The 19,343-nt window shown below is 45.2% G+C and overlaps 1 protein-coding gene across 4 annotated transcripts in view; it reads left to right on the forward strand.

The window, feature by feature from the left end:
* The window catches only part of BABAM2 (BRISC and BRCA1 A complex member 2), a 922,754-nt gene that overhangs the window by 882,953 nt on the left and 20,458 nt on the right, over positions 1–19,343 (forward strand). The gene's annotated exons all lie outside the window — the stretch shown is intronic.

Genomic DNA, 19,343 nt, shown 5'->3' on the forward strand with positions numbered 1-19,343 from the left:
AGAGACTTGTTCCAAAAGTGTTTATAGCAGCCTCATCTTTCACAAGAGCATAGCTTTGAAGAATGTTATGTAATGTTTGTCAGACACTGAATGCTGTATTTAAAACTCTTTACGTAACCCCATTACCTAAGTGGACTGAGGGATTCGAGGTTGGGCACAGTTCCCTGTTCCCAAGGGAAAGACCAAAGGTGGTGTAAGCATTGGAGTAATACATACGTGGGCTTCCAACGCCCCTGCTATCATTAGATATCATGTAAGGATCCATGGGCCGTGGCCTTTAAATTATAGCTAGTACCAATAGAACTATAGCTAGCTTCCATAGATCTATAGCTAACATCCATAGAACTATAGCTAATACCAATAGAACTATAACTAGTATCCATGGAATTATAGTTAGTACCAATAGAACCATAGCTAGCATCCATAGACCTATAGCTTGCATCCATAGACCTATAGCTTGCATCCATAGACCTATAGCTAGCATCCATAGACCTATAGCTAGCATCCATAGACCTCTAGCTTGCATCCATAGAACTATAGCTAGCGTCTATAGAACTATAGCTAGTATCAATGGAATTATAGCTAGTACCAATAGACCTATAGCTAGCATCCACATACCTATAGCTAGCATCCACAGACCTCTAGCTAGCATCCATAGACCTCTAGTTTGCATCCATAGAACTATAGCTAGCTTCCATAGATCTATAGCTAACATCCATAGAACTATAGCTAATACCAATAGAACTATAACTAGTATCCATGGAATTATAGTTAGTACCAATAGAACCATAGCTTGCATCCATAGACCTATAGCTTGCATCCATAGAACTATAGCTAGCATCCATAGACCTCTAGCTAGCATCCATAGACCTCTAGCTTGCATCCATAGAACTATAGCTAGCGTCCATAGACCTCTAGCTAGCATCCATAGACCTATAGCTTGCATCCATAGAACTATAGCTAGCATACATAGAACTATAGATAACATCCGGTGTACTATAGCTAGTAGCCATAGAACTATAGCTAGTATCTATAGAACTATAGCTAGTCTCCATAGAACTATAGCTAGTCTCCATAGAACTATAGCTAGTATGCATTGAACTATAGCTAGTATCCATAGAACTATAGCTAATATCCATAGTACTATAGCTAGTAGCCATAGAACTATAGCTAGTCTCCATAGGCCTATAGCTTCCATCCATAGAACTATAGCAAGCATCCATAGATCTATAGCTAACATCCATGGTACTATAGCTAGTAGCCATAGAACTATAGCTAGTATCCATAGAACTATAGCTTTTCTCCATAGACCTATAGCTTGCATCCATATAACTATAGCTAGAATCCATAGAACTATAGCTAGTATCCATTGAACTATAGCTAGTCTCCACCTGGGTTTATAATTTCAGGAATTATGTACAACCCCAGTGGTCAGATGATCACATCCACCAAATATATGTAGCTAAAATCTAGAACTCCTCCATTGTTTTGCCTAAAAATCCATGCACTATTTAAAGTACACACACCATACAAAATTTACGATCTAAAGCATGCGTATGGTTTAAGGTTAAACAAAAAAAAAACAAGGGAGGGAGGGAATGATTCATCCTGCCAAAAACCGTATTGAAAAAAAGTTTTTTTATTAAACTGTTGCTCAGTACACATCAAACTATGCAATCGTTTACACAAAGTGTAGCTATTCAATACAGTGAGGCTTAAAGTCATTACCTTTTCAAATCTTGATAGACGTGACATAGATCATATATGTATAACTGTGAATACATGCCGGTGTTGCCATCATCAGTTACCCGCTGGACCACAAACCCCCCCAGACTCCAGCCTTTCCTAACCAGGCCTTTTTTGCCCTGTATAAGCCCCATTGGTCCAACACTTTATCAAATTTTTTTGGGGCAGCCCGACTGTTTTAAATCACCCGCTATTGCCTGTTTGCACCAGTCTAAATTGTTATCCCAGTCCTAGACACTTGGAGGTCCGCTTGAGCCTCATGCCTTTGCAATGCTTCTTACGCCACTCCTGTAGCCAGCATTAGCCACATTTTTGAATACCTGGGCCAATTATCCTCTCTTGTTGTGTATAGTAGCCGCTATCTGGCCCCCAGCGGAACTGCGAGACCCGTAACTTCGGCCATGACTTGAACTACCCCCTCCCAATATTGTTGGATTCTTAGATATTTCCAGAGAATATGGAAAAAAGAGCCCACCTTGCCACATCACCTAGCACAAAGGTCCATGTCGTACTAGTCCAGGCGGTGCAGTAGGGACCTAGAATAATAGGATCTGTGTGATATTTGTAATTGTATCATGCAGAAGCGAGCCCTTATGGCTATTTCTCCGGGGCTCTGAATTGCCTCCACCCAGTCCTCATCCTCAATAGGTCCAACGTCTCCTTCCCCTGCCTCTCGCAAAGAGCGTAGCAGGTCAGGGGAGTTGTTCATTATTTTCTTATATATTAAGGCGATAGCCTTGTCTGTCATTGGGTCAAGTAGTAATCGGTCCTCCAAAGGAGTGGACTCTTGTAGTTGCTCCCCCTCTGATACATGGCCCCGTATCGCTTGTCCAACTGCAAATATTTAAACTGTTCCGTCGCTCTGATTTCGTGCCCATTCTGTAGGTCTTCGAATGCCATTAATAGGCCATTAATGTACCCCCTCTCCAAATGTCCCCTAGACATTTAATACCAATCAGTCCCCATTGAAGAAAACATTTCAAGTTCCCAACTTCCCGCAAGAGTTTGCTGTCCCATAACGGAGTCCCATTTGTTAACCTGCCATCCCACCCCAGGTGTTTATTGGCCTCTCTCCATGCCGGGACAACCTTTTGAGTATGTGGCGGCAGTGAGCCAAAAACAGGTTATGACATAAAATGAACCCCAGGTTTGCAACAGTCGGCCCATATGTAAATTTGAACAGTAGGAAAGATAGTCAGTACAGCAGTCATGTGAGGTAGTGCCATAGCTTCTGTGATTTTTGATCTTGAACTGAACAAGGGATCAGTTGTTTTTGAACAAAATAACATAAAATGCACAGCAGTTTCCAGACCGCCCCATTCACCGCCACGGTATCCCTCAACACTCCCATGCGGGTCCCATTTTGCTGTCTGAGCTAGTAGCAGGAGTAAACCGTACAGGCCAAATATGGTGCTGCTCCGGGGTAATCTAATTTAAATAAGATTCAAATCCCATATTCCTCTTTACAGATCTATACCCTGTTAACAAGGAACTTCTCCTGGTGGTTTTGTGTTGTTGTTCTAACTTGCTGCGCCAGTAACCATCTCTTACCACCCCAGTGGGCAGATGGACTTACAAGTTTAGGATTAGTCAATAAATGCCCTTTGCCAATCCCCAAAAGGATTGTCTCCCTGTGGCTAGCCATCGGCACCTCTTGGAGTGCTCCAGCCATGATATTGTATGAAGGATTCTTCTATAGATACAACCACTGGGGCACTATTCTGTAATATGACAGGCCGGTGCAATTAAATTGGATATAAAATTCACACCAAGTTCAAGTCTCAGAGTGGAGTTCCCAGGCCCAGTCTTAAGAAGTGCTCTCAGGAATAGATTTTCTTGCTTTTAGTTTTTAGTGATTTCTAATGAACCTCTATATCTCTGCCCCATACAAGCGGCTGCCACCTCTTTTGCTCTATAGACCTGGATGACTGAGAGTCAGAACCTGACTTGTTCTTGCACTTTATCAATGCTCAAGCATTTTGTCTCAAAATGCCCACAGCTTTGTACTTTTGTCGAGCTCAAGAAAACCTGTTGTCTGTTTATATACCCAACTAATCACAGCTACCCTCCTTCTAAAGCTTAATCCCTTCAAGTTTTTATATTGTATAGTTGCTCCATTATTTTAGTATGTTTAATGGACAATCGTCCCAATAAACTTTTGTTTAATCTTCAACCTTTAAGTTTTCCGGGATTCCCGGATCGTCTTGCGCTCACGACCATATATTTTTTCTTACTAATTCTGATCACTAGATTCTTCCCTGCACAAACACTGACAAATTCCATTATTGTGGGAGATACAATGCGGATGCAGAGTCCACTTCCACCAGGTGAAACCTTGCACTGGTCCCTTTCGGACATGCAGCTCACCTACACCTTTTGTAGCTAGCCATACATACCATCAAACTGGGACAATAAATACCCACATCTCTTTAAACATTACTTAAGATGTAGGTGACAGTCTTCTGTTCATTCTAATACAGTTGAACTCTGGGGAAATGAAAAGGGGCCTCAGATGGTATGAAATTCCAACCCACTGGGATTTAATATAAGGGAATCTGTATCTGAGGCCTACGTGTCTTGTTAGTTGACATGTTTCAGTGCCCTCGGAAGATATAGTGATTTCCTCAGGATTGCTTTCATATCCACAAAAGAATACACTGACCAAATTGTCAATTGCAATGGAATGTCAGAACTATTCCTAGAAAAACCCCAACATTTTGTATATTCATTAATATTGTATGTATGTTGCTATTGTGGTAGTGGTTCAATTGCATTGCCAAACAAGTTTAATATCATGAGAGCAAATGGCCAAGTAAAGTGGAGTTTTTGCAAGTTGCCACCAGAGCTAATGTGTATTGTAAGAGGATTGGCACACTGAACTGTGGCTTAATACATACATATTAGTTTTATCATATGAGTTCCAAACCACATGTACATGCTAGTAGGTTTGGATCACTGTGTAATTTGTGCTGGTGTTTTCCAGTGCTCAGCACCGGCACTTATTTTTAAATGCCAGCAGTTATTTATGAAAGCACACCATAGGGTGGTGCTCTTAGCCTATTTTGTTAGCAGAGCACGATAGGTTAGCAATTCATTGTATTACTAAACAATAAAACGTGCACTTCTAGGCCATACCTTGAGCTTAGGGGGACCAGCAGTAGTAAAAATATCACACTTGTTTAGTAGGTAATGCTCGCACTGCCATTCAGCAGCAGCGGTGGGTGGTTTCGGCCTCTGTTGAATATCTTGGGCCTTGACACATATATAATTGCACTCCTCTATCGGTCAGTGCTCTCCCAAACTAAACACGATCGTTCCCCCCTACCGGCCCACTGGGCTGCAGGCATGGGCCTGTCACTGACTGAAAAGGATTGGACTAACAGTCTTAGCTATACCCCTTGCACCTCCTGCAATGCCTTCTTTAAACTGATCCAATATTGCTACCTTCATAGGGTATACCCGACATTTTAGCAACTGATCAGAATGTTGCCGGGCCCGAGTGACTTGTCCCGGATGCCTACTGGATAATGTGGATTTCTACCACATAATAAGGGATTACCCGAGCCTTACGGCATGTTGGGAATCATTGACAGCCCTTGTTAATGCTGCCACAGGCCGCAATCTTGATACATCTCTGTCTGTCTGTCTTCTGGGATTGTTTACAAAACCTCCCACTAGAGTTATCACCTCCAAGTTCTTGGACTTGACTACGTTTAGGCCCCCGGCATAGTTCCATGTTTTGGAAATCCCCCACAGGTCCTACTGTGCTGGCATGGAAGAGGGAGCTGTCCAAATGAGCGGAATGTGAGGGTGCCATTATCAAACTCGAAGTTCGAAAGGGACGGCCTATCCCTGAACACACATGCGTGGGAGCGGATTCTACAGGACTGGCCATTGATAGCCGCTGAGGATTGATCGGATGGTGAATTGAACCACTCTCCATCCCTGACGGGGCCTCTTGCCACATAGATACCACACTTTGACGTGCAATGATTGTGATGAGGACCCGTTAAATTCAAACCCTCTGCCGCACTGCATCACCCACAGTCTTACTGTCCCCTTACTAGAGTCAGCCAACACACCCCAGCGACAGAGCGGTTCTTTGTTCATCTAGTTGGGTTTTCCTTTTGTTTATTGCTTCTTGCTGCTCCCCTTTTTAGGTCGAGCCTGGGCAGTGCATGCGCTGCTCTGTGTTGGGTTGAGCCTGGGCAGCGCACGGCTGCTGTGCGAGGCATGCTGTATTCAGGTATGGACTTAAAGCTCCGCCCATTTCCCAACCATCTTTTCAATTGGCTCCTGTTACTGTCCTTTCGAAATCATTGCTTTTGATTCATGAATAGACTTAGTAGTCCCTCCTTAGTACCGCCTCGTCTGCGTTGGTAACCTCCCATGAGGACCGGACTTGTTACTTGTGTTGTTACACGGTCTATTTTATCTACCGTCTGTGAGCAATATTTTCTTTAATGATTTTCCCCTATTCCAACCCACGACGTGTTTTCCTACAATGCAGCACGCTTTTATATTTTTATTAGTAATGGCGGCCGATCTGCTTCAACTATATAGGCTGCACCCCTTTCTGTAGTCGCTGCTCGCCATATTCAGCTTACAGAGAGCTGCGTCAAAAGAACGCCATGGTGTTCTTTTACAAAAAATAAATGTGTTTGTACTCCACAGCTGGAGTCGTTGTGGAGCTCTCCTCCCCCAAATGATGCTACCCAACCATGAGGAAGAGATGCAATTTCTCTGGCTTGCATTAGACCCACGGTCAAGAGAAGGGGGAGCCTGGGGAGCGATATTCCCCAGACCTGCTCTTTTTCTGGGCCCTGCTCCTGCTGCAAAGTTTATTTACAGATTTTGATGCTGCCCTGCCATGTTCATTAATGGCGAGGCAGATGCTTTCATCTCTAGAGGATATTTTCTAACTCAGAAACATTTGCTCATGCTATGTGGAGCGCCTCATAACATTGTTGACCCGGGCTCCGCAGATACTTCTGACAGGCCTCATGAGGCCGTCAGCATCCTTGCTAAGCCACCACGTGTGTCCCCTGCTCAGCCCAGTCTGTAACACATCTAAGCTGCTAGTAAAATGAATGAACGTGTCTACGCTTACCTCACTCAGTGCCTGTAGTTCTGCATGAAGTTCCGCAAGTCTGTGGTACTGGCTGCCTGTGGCCATGTTGCTTTCTGATACTTGAACACACCTTCTCTCTGTCTCGAAATACAGGCAGAGATTTAAAAATATATATTCCGCAAGACAAATTACAAACGTGAAGAAAATGTGTAATATTTCCAAAATCTTGATTGCTAAGAAATCTCAGTTGGACTGTCCTTACTTACCCTACCCGATCCTACCTGGCATCTTCTGGGCAGAGTTAAATACACCTTTAGACAGGCATTACTCATTGGGCTTACTCAGAGAACTGGGCAACTACACTAGATCTTAGGAAATGCACATGACAGAGGAGGTGAGAAAATGAGGATGAGCAATGGTTCTGCAGCTGACTTGAGATCCCGAGATAAATACTTCTGGAATGACTTGTTCATCTTTTGAGGAAGCTGAGGTATTACACATCGGAGGTGGAAAATATTGTCACCGCCCTTTCTGCCCACGGTTTATCCCACAGAGAACATGTGAGGCTGAAATCAGAGCCTACAGCTAAGACAAAATGGTATTCGTAGAGGGGCTAGATTAATTATTTATAATAAAAGGGAAAAAAGTGCAGAAGCCCAAAGTTTTTCTTAGGAGCCCACTGCTGAATGCCTGATTTGCCTAATCTAAGGCTGCCCTTTGTGGATTCCAGCTCACGGCTCTTTCTCCTACCACCCTACTGTTCCTGTCTCTTGATCTCACTTTTGGAAGTTGTATTTCAGCAGTTTCTCCCTTAATTGTTCTTGTTATATCTTCGTCCTCCTGTCTCTTTTTTCTGTCTTTCTCTTTCTTTCTTGCCCTAGATCAAAATTGGATGATGAGAAATAAGTGCTGGTCCTAAAAAATGAGTGTAAGTGCCTCCACCTGCAACCAGCAACACAGATTAAGCACTGCCTGCAGCCAGTTGCTGTCCATATTGTTAGAGACATTTTTTTTTTATCAGTGTCAACATTTCAGACCATATTACGTCATATTTGTCACAAGTGCAAAAACACTTGTAAAGTGATATTTGCATCATTTTTTATGCTTGCCTAAGACAGAAAGTAGCACACAGTAAACAGAGCTGACTGCGCTGTTTTAGTAGTAGCAGTAAATGAGCTTTATTCGGTATCCAAGTACCATCAGAGTGCACATGTGCATAAACATTACAAAAGACATTTCATAAAACCAATATACAAGATGTTACAGCACAGTTCATTACAAGAGACTGCACTGTATGTACAGTGTTCACTTAGTAATAGGGCTTGTCTCTTAGAATATCAGAGATGTGACTGTCCTTGAGGTAAACTCGATATGTTATACGTCTTACGACTTCTGCAAATATAGGTAGAACTCATGCTGTTTCACTTTTCAGGTCTGCGGCAATATGTGCTCAAATGAGTTTGTTGATCTTCTGAGGGCAGCAGAACCTACAGTGGGAAATGACGTTTTTTGCTCGTCTTATACCTACAGCAAAGGTGCTGCAAAATCTATGTCTTGCACTTCTAAGACAGCCACATATGGACAGCAAAATCAGGTTGTTGTATTTCTTACGGCAGCTTCAACTATAGGGAAAAACCAGTTTGTTGCACATCTTGGACAGCAACACATATGACTTAAAACATGTGTTTGAGGTCAGAGAGCCTCTCCCGTTGTCATTGTGGGTCTCATGTACATCTGTTCAGCAAAAGTGATCACAAACTGCGCACTGACTTTTACCAACATTTTTTTGATTTTGTGGATCGATCGATGCACTAGTAGATTTGTTCACAAAATATAGGATCGTAGTGGTGCCCAACTTGCGACCCACTACGACTGGCCACAATCACTAGGATGGGACCTGCTGATGTCAGCAGACCACAATGTCTGTAAGTGCTTTTAAATAAAGCAACTTTTTTCATGAAAATGCAGCCCATTTTCATTAAGGCAAAACTGGGTGCGCTTAAAAAAAAAAAAAGACAAGTTTCACAAACCTTTTTTAGGAGTAGGCAATTGTCCCATGGACCACTGCCAACTTCTAAAAAACGTTTTTGCCAGCATTCACATAGGGGAATAGGCCCCCTTGGAGACCGTTGCCATTTACAAATGGGTTACCACTTCCTTTGAGTTGGTGGCAAAATATTAATGTTTTACAACCAGATTTTGAATATAAACCATGAAAACATACCATAATAAATCAGTATTTGGAAGGGATGCCCTAAACATGCACTCTCCAAATGCTGAATCGGTATGGTTTCCTGAACTCATTTAATGATTGTGAAAAACGTTTTTAAATCGTTAAATGGTCTTAGGACATTTGAATGCTCTGGGGGCCCCCAAAACCTGATAGTGATTGAGGTGCTTCCTGGAGTCATTGGATGTGTGCCGTGCTCTGTGAGGCGTTATTGGACTGGGATGCAGGATGAGAGGCACCGGCTTGACAAATGATTATAGATAATCCCTTCTGATGAGCAGCAAGGAGAATAAAACATTAATGTCAGGGCATGTGCCAAAATATATAAGGAGTGCAGCGACATCAAAAATAAAATTATGAAACAAAATAGTGATCTGCAACTTCCTGAATGTACAGGTGCGAGATTAGTGACTAGCAAAGAATCTTCGGTGAGCCACTTTCTTGTCAGAATGCTGCCACACCCCATATTAGGCATTAGTCCTGTGTGACATAGAGCATCACCGGAGTGACAGCTGGATCAGAACTGGAAGAAAGTTGGTAAAGAAGTGTTTATTATTATTTAGAGGAGTCACTCCCAGGCCTGAAAGAGAAGTAACCAAGGTAGGTAATAAGCGTGATTTTGTGACTGAATACACTGCTATCCAGACATTACTGCCCCTACAAACTAGACGCTGGTTGTTATTCGGAGTAGCCCAACACCATGGTTTTGTGAAGTCTTGGTGAGCTAAAAATCCAGGTCCAGAGAGCTGAGTACTTGAGGCACCTATTTATACGCACTTATTTTAGGTAGAAAAATCTCAAAAGAAGGTCTTTGAATTAGTTTGAAGGCTTACGTTGAACCATACATTAGGAGCTAAATGTGTCCATTTTGAAAATTTTGAGGGCACCTTTTGTTTTCATTTATATCAATTTAAGGGAGGCTCAGTTCACTCCCCACGTTCAGTGAAGGATGTGCACAATCTCACATGATATTGGGATTTTCTACTATCTTATCTTTAGCTTGAGCAATTCCTAGGCTAATTCTAATCAGAATCTCCACTTGACCTATTCCTAGATGGTTGGGTTGATTGATGGACTTATTCTGGATAGTCTTCTAGAATCAGCTCTCACCAGTAATGAGTTCACAATCCTGGGAGACTTTAATTTTTAATTTTTATCTCGAAGATAATGGGGACAAGGAGACGACCACCTTACTAGACACTCTAGGTGCCCTAGGCTTAGCGCAGCTAGTACAGACACCCACCCATGAGACAGGGCATTTGTACCTCGACGCAGGGACTAACAATACAAGAAACCTGCCCTTTGATATGGATAGACCACTCATTAGTTAAGTTCATCCTATCAGTCCCCATTGTCCGGCAGGATAGGACCACAATACCCCATCCCTTTACCTACTCAGCCTGGAATAAAGTAGATAAAATTACTCTCCAAACACATTTGGAGAACACACAACCATTACTGAAGGTTCACCCAGAGTTAGCTGTCACCAAATACACTGACTGGCTTAACGACGCAGTTAAGGTCTCGGTGCCCACTAAAAAAACCTTAGGGAATCGGGGTGTTCCTTCGACCCCCTGGTTTTCCGACGCTTTGCGGAAGAAAAAACAAAAGTGCCGTCGGTTGGAAAGACACTGGAGAATGAACTATGAACACAATATAAAAACCTACTGATATCCGAGAAAAAGGATTTCTTAACTAAGCAGATTGAGAAAGTTAAAAACTCCTCCAGAAAATTGTTTGGGGTAGTAAACAAGCTGGCCTCCTTATCTAAGAACAGAGGTACTAAGGGCGACGAAAAGTTTTGTGAAAATATCGCAGTAGCCTTCAAAACCAAAGTGATGGACATTTATAACGCCTTTGAGCCCACCCTCCCACCATACGACCTAAAACCCCCCAGCCCATGAGTAACACCCTCCACTGTTGCTCCCCAACATCATCAGAGGTATTGGAAAAATACATAAGAGAAGCTAAGTCGGGTTCTCCTCTCGACCCATGCCCGCCTGTTTTTCTGAAAGAGATTGCGGTAGTGGTGAGTCCTAGACTCACAGAAATCTTTAATTCCATGTTCAGCTCAGGCATCTTCCTATCTAGATGGAAAGATTCATCCATCCTCCCATTGCTAAAAAAAAAACAACCTGGATGTGTCTAACCCGAACAACTATCATCCCATAGCGTGGCTGCTGCTGCCAGCCAAAATAGAAGAAAAAATTACGAACACTCGACTATCCCAATTCATTCAGGAAAAGGATCTGCTCGATCACTCCCAGTTTGGATTCCGTCGCGAGCAGAGTACGGAAACGGCACTCATCAAAGCCATGGAGGAGATCAGGGCGGTGATGGATAGAGGGGGCACAGCCGCCCTTGTCCTCCTCGACTTATCGGCCGCATTTGATACCGTTGATCACATCCTCCTGCAGCAGCAGATGGAGACATTGGGAGTCAAGGGAGCGGCACTAGCCCTGCTTTCCTAAGAGTCTACATACTTGGTACCAAGGCCTTGAGCTTGTTAGATCTGTCATTTAATTTTATACCATTCATTTCCTAATGTGGCTTCATCCAAAATTGTAAAAGAGTATTGAGTCTTTCTAGATTGGCCATGACATTTTCTCCCATTGAGTTGCTTTACCTCATTTCCTCTCGTCTTTCATATCCTTCTATTATGTTATGCTAAGCACCTCATCATCGTCCACCATTTAGTTTCACATTTATCTCCGGCCATGGGCAGAACTCATTGATGCCTACCGATATGAAACTTAAATGTATGTCTGTAACACCTAGATCCTTTTCTGATTGGAGGGGCGTTGGGGTCTCTGACACTTTCAGACGTACATATTGCCCATGGACCGTTGGATGGTTTGAGAAAACAGACATTTTGATCCTTAGTGGGCACGTAAGGCTCTCAAACTCTACTTTCGAGTAGGACGAGATGTTGGTGTGCCCACCCCTAGTCACTCAAGGTTGCTATATTGCCTTTGATTTAGACTCTGAACTATCTCTAATATCTCAGATTAAGTTAACGTTTTCTACCTGTTATCTGTAAATGGAGTAGGGGGTATTTTCAGATCATTGCAGATAGCTCTTATGGTGAAATATGGTACACATATTTTATATAACAATCTTCTCTGTACGATCCGGCTACACATCTTGGATCAGTGGACAGTTTTGTCGTCATCGAATTGAATAACAGTACGCAATCCTTTTCAGTGATCGTCCCTTCATTTCGAAACACTCTCCTAAATCCCATTTATGACCACTGAACAGCTGACCGTATTGCAGATTTTCTGCAGTTGTAGGTGATAGTGTGGAGACTTTTCGATCTGCATCGGGATAGATATTGCTTGTGAATAAAAAAAGGAAAATAATTATGTTCGCTTTAACCATAATCTCATGGTTTCTCTGTATGTGGAAAACCCACCATTTTAAATTTAGACATATGCATGCAGTAAATTAGATTTCCATGCGATGTCCCTCCCCCCACTCCCCCAGAATCTCAGATGTAAAGGTATGCAGATTCTTAGTAAAAGCAGAAATAAAACAGGTCTCTTGGTTTGGCTTTTACACCTCCATAAACCTTAAACATAATCCCAGCTCTGTTTGTTCGATGCCCTGATACTCATGTAGAACTGCTTGGCCCAAGAAGATGTTTTCGCTCTGAACATTGGCAGACGGTATATGGTACGCTGGCAGAGTCTGAATGCACAGTTCAGTTTTTAACAGTGTTATTGCCTGCTGTATTTTTTGTCTGTCGGTGGGCTAAATCGCTTAAGCCCTCATTACAACTCAAACCTGAATCCTGATTCTTCGAGCCCGAATCGATATTCCGGTTTTTCCTGTAATTCCCACACCTGCCAGGTTTTTTTTCCTGTACAGTTTTTGCCTAGCAAACTTGGCAGAGTTTATGTGGAGAAAAACTACATCATTCCTACTTTTCGCACCTCTGAACAAGAAAAAAGTGCTAATTTATATTCGCTTAACTATATTCTGAAGTGTAGAATTTGTAATGATGGGTAGTATTGACTCTCCGTATCGATATCTCATTGTTGCGGTAATACAACCCTAAGGACTGTAAAATTGCAATGAGAGCAGTGCGTCATTATATCACAGTCGCACAATTGACCACAAAACATACATGCAATGACATCAACCACTCTATTGTCCAAGACAAGTGATGTAGAATTAAGAATCTTGAATCAATATCTTCCCACATATACACCACTCAGAAGATGCAATTGTAAACGATAATGCAGCTGTAATATTTTTTCAGTTCGATACTTCGGTAGTGATATTGATATTTCGTTAATGCAAAACAAATGTTAATTTCATAGAATAGCACAGTCGTTACAAACTTTGTGTTAGCAGAAAGTACTTTTTGGTTTGAAGTTTTCTCTCTGTATCATACCAACTTACAAAAATCACCACATAATTCAAACTTGTGTTTTTTTTATATAGCTATTGCTACTACAGTTTTGGCATTTGTAAGTGCAGCAAATACCCGTCGCTATTATTACCCAGTTTAATTGTGTACTCAGTGTATCGCCCTTGAAAGGATGAAATGTGGAGTAGACCGTGCCCGGGTTCGAATTTGCAACCGACATATCATAGCTGATGAAAACAACATTTCTTGCGAAGGACCTAAAATGTATAACAATTGACCTGGGTTAGCAGGCACAGATTTTTATATATATATATAAGGCATGCATAATATTTAAGTCATTGCTTGAAATGGCTTGCCTCGCTGAACCAGGCATGTGCACTTAAGTCTAAGCCGTATTAGTGATTGTACTTGAATTTCTGGCAATCTATCTTTAGCATGTGGTTCATTTGATATGCAGTTTTATATCACATGCCTACCTACATTATAATCATTCTAAGCAAACGATCATTGTGTAATAATTATAAACATAAATCTATTTTTAATATAGCGCTGCGAGGTAATACTAATTGACGAATAAGCGCTAAGATTCCACAGAGATTCCATATTAGGTCATCGAGTTGTAACTACTTACGGTAATGCAAATGTACTCTCTCGCATCAGGTACATGTATCTGCCACCGTATGAACGCCATTTTATTCTGAGGACTTCAGTACAACACTGAACTGGCATTTCCTGCACTCATGAAAATCAATAAAAACATGTATCTACATGAATTCGTGTTTTTTAGAGTAACCAAGAACCCCAGAGCACCATGCCTTCAGCTGTGCGCCGACTGGGGCTGCACGGGTGTGTGACATCCGTGCACTTTTCCTTGTTGGCTCGAACAGCATAACAGAGCCGGAGCCGGTGCTGCTGTCATGGAGTCACGCCCTGCTCCGAAGCAAGGGGTGTCTGAGATCCCGGCTCAGGGATGAGCTCTGCTGTCTTCGTCCTGCTGCAGCTTGTCCTGCAACCGGGAAAACTCGTTTGTTTCATTTTCTCACTAAAAGGTTTGGCATCCAGAACAACCTGCCCCTGGCCGCGTGACAGCATGGTTCGGCCCGTCCGACCGCGCGCGGACTATTAATGACGCCAGCTGTCATGGCGGCTCCCTGTGTGTACAGTAACACCCTTCCAGGGATTAACCTCGCCACAGTTCACACCCCACCACACCCAGGGTCCGGCCTCTACGTTCCTCCGTTGTAGGTCACAGCAGAAGCTCCAATTTCTCCGATGTTCTGGCTTCCAGGGAGCAGTGTCCATCTCTGTGATGCCCCAAAGCTGGGCGTATCGCTCAAAGCATTAATTGTGCCGGAATCATGCCTCTTAACTTCACCTTAAAAAGGTGGTTGTCACTTGCCGTGCTTGGCTTGGTATCAAGGTCACCTTTCACAATATCGCCAACAATGACTCGTTTGATCAGATGTCTGCATAACAACTACACAAACGTCTTGGTAATTAACGTTTGAAAAACAAATTCAAGTTTTTTCTGTTCCAGAAAGGGAGGACATTGGCCATTGCATAACATTTAAGTTTACAGTCTCTATAGAGCATTTTATATGTGCACAGTACGAGCACTTTGTTGTGTTTCAAAGAGAGTACATTGGCATCTTGTTTGTACTGTCCATGGTGTTCAGTGGGAAATTGGAGCCCACTCAATGTCCGGTATGATCAGGGGCGAAGATTAGGAAGTGTGAGCCTCATATTTCCCAACAATCAAGCTGGCATATCTTGTTATAATACATTATGAGAAGCAGAAGATGAGGAGGGCTTGGGAGGCAGGGGAAAGAGAGAGGAGTGCGGATTGTTAGGGGTATTTAACCCCTTGTGAGCTCTTGATGGAACCACGCCGTCATGAGCCACGGGCGCAGTGTGCTCATGACGGCGTGGTTCCGTCATGAGCGGCCGTTGGCGGCCGCTCCACCCATGCGGCTCTAATTCCCCGCCTGTGCGGGCGAATTAGAAAGTGGGCGGAGTCGTGACGGAACCACGCCGTCATGAGCACAGCTCGCCCGTGACTCATGACGGCGTGGCTCCGTCATGAGCACAGCGCCACCGTGCTGCCCCCAAACCCCCGCCAGCGCTGCGGCGGAATTCGCGCCGCAGCGAAGGGGTTAAAACACAATTGTTTGCAAACTAACCAAGTTTTAAGGTGGAGACAAGAGGGAGTATGTGTTTTTGTCTGTGTATGCATGTAAAAATCCAGGGTAAAATCCGACAGACACCTCACCCAGTGCATTAAGTGGGATGAAAAAACTGGGGGGGGGGGGGGTTCTCTCAAAGGGGCGTGGCCAATGTAATTAAGGGCGTGGCTTGAAAGCATGTAAGCTAAACATCTGTGGTCAGCATAGAGTGCCACCAGACTAGTATTTTGTGGTTTCTGTCATTGCGTCCAGCTATATGAGTATATACAGGTAACATCATACCTACAAGTCAGGACTATTGGCTTTGTCAGTGGTTGTTAGTTGCATAAGATAAATAAGAAGGAACTATGGCTTGTATATAATATTGAAAAAGCTTCCACTTAAAGCCCTGGTGAAACCATGAGAATGTTGCTGCTCCTGAGTTTCAAAAAGAGAAGGGAAATCCAGGGCCTGCGTATGGTGTCTGTCAAGCCCTACCTACTCAAGACTCTAGAGGTTGGCTGTCAACCCCCAGTTTTCCAGGATCCTGCAAGATAGGCTGGCATTGAGGTGAATGACAAGGAAAGGACATGAAGAGACACGGGAGCAGCAGAAGAGAAAACATATTATTAGGGCATCCACAGCAAATTATAGAGCGCAACAGTGACAATAAAAGACAAGACACAGAACCGGCCACCGGCGGAAGTTGGACGGCTAGTGGTGCAGATCAAGACAATGAAAAGCAGGCACCGTAAGCTCCTCCTGGAAGTCTGTTCATAGACATAGGGACAAAAGTGAAGGGTAATAAATGAACAATCAGCTACGTTGACATCTACTGTCAAGGAAGTGAAAAAAACAATAAAGGTGCAGAGAGGATGGGGGTGCCAGGGTCCTAAAAAACACCAGCGCAACATGTTACCAAGTAAGGATTAAATAATAAAGTCATAAATGATACAGTTTGTATATGTGCAATTTTGCAGGAACCGCCCATAGGCCCCTGTTAAAGAGGACGTCTCTTTCGGCATTACCCTGAATTATTCAAAGGGCTCCTCCGCAACAGACATAGTCTTGTAGCTACAGAAGCTAAAATGTCCAAATGTAAGTCTTCCAAACACAAGAGCCTCTTTGTTTTTGTGCCAGTGAAGGCACTGAGATATGCACAGGTCACTGGCTAGCCTAAGTGGTGTAACTCAAAATGATGACCTACCTCCCCCTGCAGAATCAGAACATTTGTAAAGCACACTACTCACCCGTGAGGGTCTCAAGGCTCTGGAGGTGGGGGGTGGGTGCTGCTCGAATAGCCAGGTCTTGAGTAGCCTCCTGAAGGTTAGTAGATCCTGGGTCTGCCGTAGGAGGATGGGGAGGGTGTTCCAGGTCTTGGTGGTGAGGTTGGAGAGCGATCTGCCGCCGGTGGTCGCTCTTCGGATGCGGAGGACGGTGGCAAGGGTGAGGTCGGCGGAGCGGAGCTGGCGGTTCGGGGTGTAGAAGGTGAGTTGTCTGTTGAGGTATGCCGGTCCGGTGTTGTGGAGTGCCTTGTGAGCGTGGGTGAGGAGCTTGAAGGGGATTCTTTTGTTGACGGAAAGCCAGTGTAGGTCTCTCAGGTGGGGTGTGATGTGGCTGTGGCGAGGGATGTCGAGGATCAGGCGTGCAGAGGCGTTCTGTATGCGTTGAAGTCGTTTCAGGAGTTTGGCCGAGCCTCCTGCGTAGAGGGCATTTCCGTAGTCCAGCCTGCTGCTGACGCGGGCCTGGGTGACCGTTCTTCTTGTTCCAGTGGGAACCCACCTGTAGATCTTGCGGAGCATGCAGAGGGTGTTGAAGCAGGAGGACGAGACGGCGTTGACTTGCTTGGTCATGGAGAGTATTGAGTCGAGGATGAACCCCAGGTTGCGTGCGTGGTCGGTGGGTGTCTGCTGCTCCCAGTGCGGTTAGCCACCAGGAGTCGTCCCAGGCAGAGGGGGTGGAGCCGATGATGAGGACCTCCGTCTTGTCAGAGTTCAGCTTCAGACGGCTGTTCTTCATCCACTCGGCGACGGCCTTCATTCCTTCGTGGAGGTTGGTTTTGACGGTGAGGGGGTCCTTGGTGAGGGAGAGTATCAGCTGGGTGTCGTTGGCGTAAGAGATGATTTTGCAGTTGTGCAGTCGGGCGACGTGGGCGAGCGGTGCCATGTAGACGTTGAACAATGTCGGGCTGAGGGATGATCCTTGGGGTACGCCGCAGATGACCTTGGAGGCTACGGACCGGAAAGGGGGGAGGCGGACGCTCTGGGTTCTGCTGGAGAGGAAGGAGGTGGTCCATTCCAGAGCCATGTCTCAGATTCCTGCGTTGTAGAGGCATGTGCGTAGGGTGCGGTGACAGACAGTGTCAAAGGCGGCTGATAGGTCCAGGAGGATGAGGGCCGCGGTTTCGCCGTTGTACAGCAGGGCCCTGATTTCATCGGTGTCTGCGATGAGGGCAGTTTCGGTACTGTGGTTGCTGCGGAACCCGGACTGGGACGGGTCCAGGATGTTGTTCTCCTCGAGGTAGCGGGTCAGTTGTCCTTTGACGGTCTTCTCAATGACCTTCGCCGGGAACGGGAGCAGGGAGATGGGCCGGAAGTTCTTGAGGTCCTTCGGATCCGCCTTGGGTTTCTTGAGTAAGGCGTTGATCTAGGCGTGCTTCCAGCTCTCCGGGAAGGTCGCGGTCTCGAAGGAGATGTTGATGGCCTTGCGGAGATGGGGTGCGATGGTGGCGCTAGCTTTGTTGAACATGTTGTGTGGGCATGGGTCTGACGGAGAGCCGGAGTGGATGGTGCTCATGATTTTGATGCTGTAGTCGTCGTTTATGTTGGTCCAGGTGAGCAGGGGATCGATGCGGGTGGTGGCCGTGGGGTCTGAGGTGTCGGTGGCTGTCGGGCCGGCACGGTTGTTGAAGCTGTCGTGGATGTCTGCGATCTTGCGATGGAAGAAGGTGGCAAGGAAGTCACACAGGTTTTGCGATGGTGGAATGTCGCTGGTGTTGCAGCTGGGGTTGGAGAGTTCCTTCACGATGTTGAAGGGCTCATTGCTGTTGTGCGCATTGTTGTCGAGGCGGTCCTTTATGGAGGCCCTTTTGGCGGATCTGATGAGGTGATGGTGTCTGTGGATGGCGTTCTTGTGGGCTGCGTAGTTGTCCGGTGTCTGTTCGCGGTGCCATTTCTTCTCTAGTTTTCGGCAGGTTTGCTTGGAGGCCTGGAGGTCCGCAGTGAACCAGCTGGCTTTCTTGTTAGTGCGTCTGTTGGAGGGTTTCTTGATCAGGGCAAGAGTGTTGGCGCAGTCATCGATCCATCGCCTGAGGTTGCGGGCGTCGGAGTCGGTGGGGTCGGCGGGTGGACTCCGGGCGAGGGTGGTGTTTAGCTGGTCTTCGGTGACTTTGCTCCAGCTGCGGCGGAGGATCTGTTGAGTGCAGTGTTGTGTGGTGGGTTTCCGGAAGGTGAAGTGGATGCAGCGATGGTTGGTCCAGTGGAGTTCGGTGGTGTGGTTGAAGGTGACGTGGTAGCTTGCGGAGAAGATGTGGCCGGCGGAGTGGGTGGGCGTTGTGACGAGCTGTCTTGAGTCCGAGGTTGTCAATCAGGGTGGTGGAGTTGGTGTAGTTGTTGTTCTTGAGGTGTGAAGAGGAGCCCTGTAGTCCACCAAGTGCAGGGCCGGACTGAATCCCCCGGTGGGCCGCACAGGTGGGGGCCGGTTTTGTTACAGGGCCGTTTTTGCAGCATAGCTGCAAAATCAGCCCTGTAACAAAATCAG

This window comes from Triturus cristatus, chromosome 6 (assembly GCF_964204655.1).
Source record: "Triturus cristatus chromosome 6, aTriCri1.1, whole genome shotgun sequence".
NCBI lineage: Eukaryota > Metazoa > Chordata > Amphibia > Caudata > Salamandridae > Triturus > Triturus cristatus.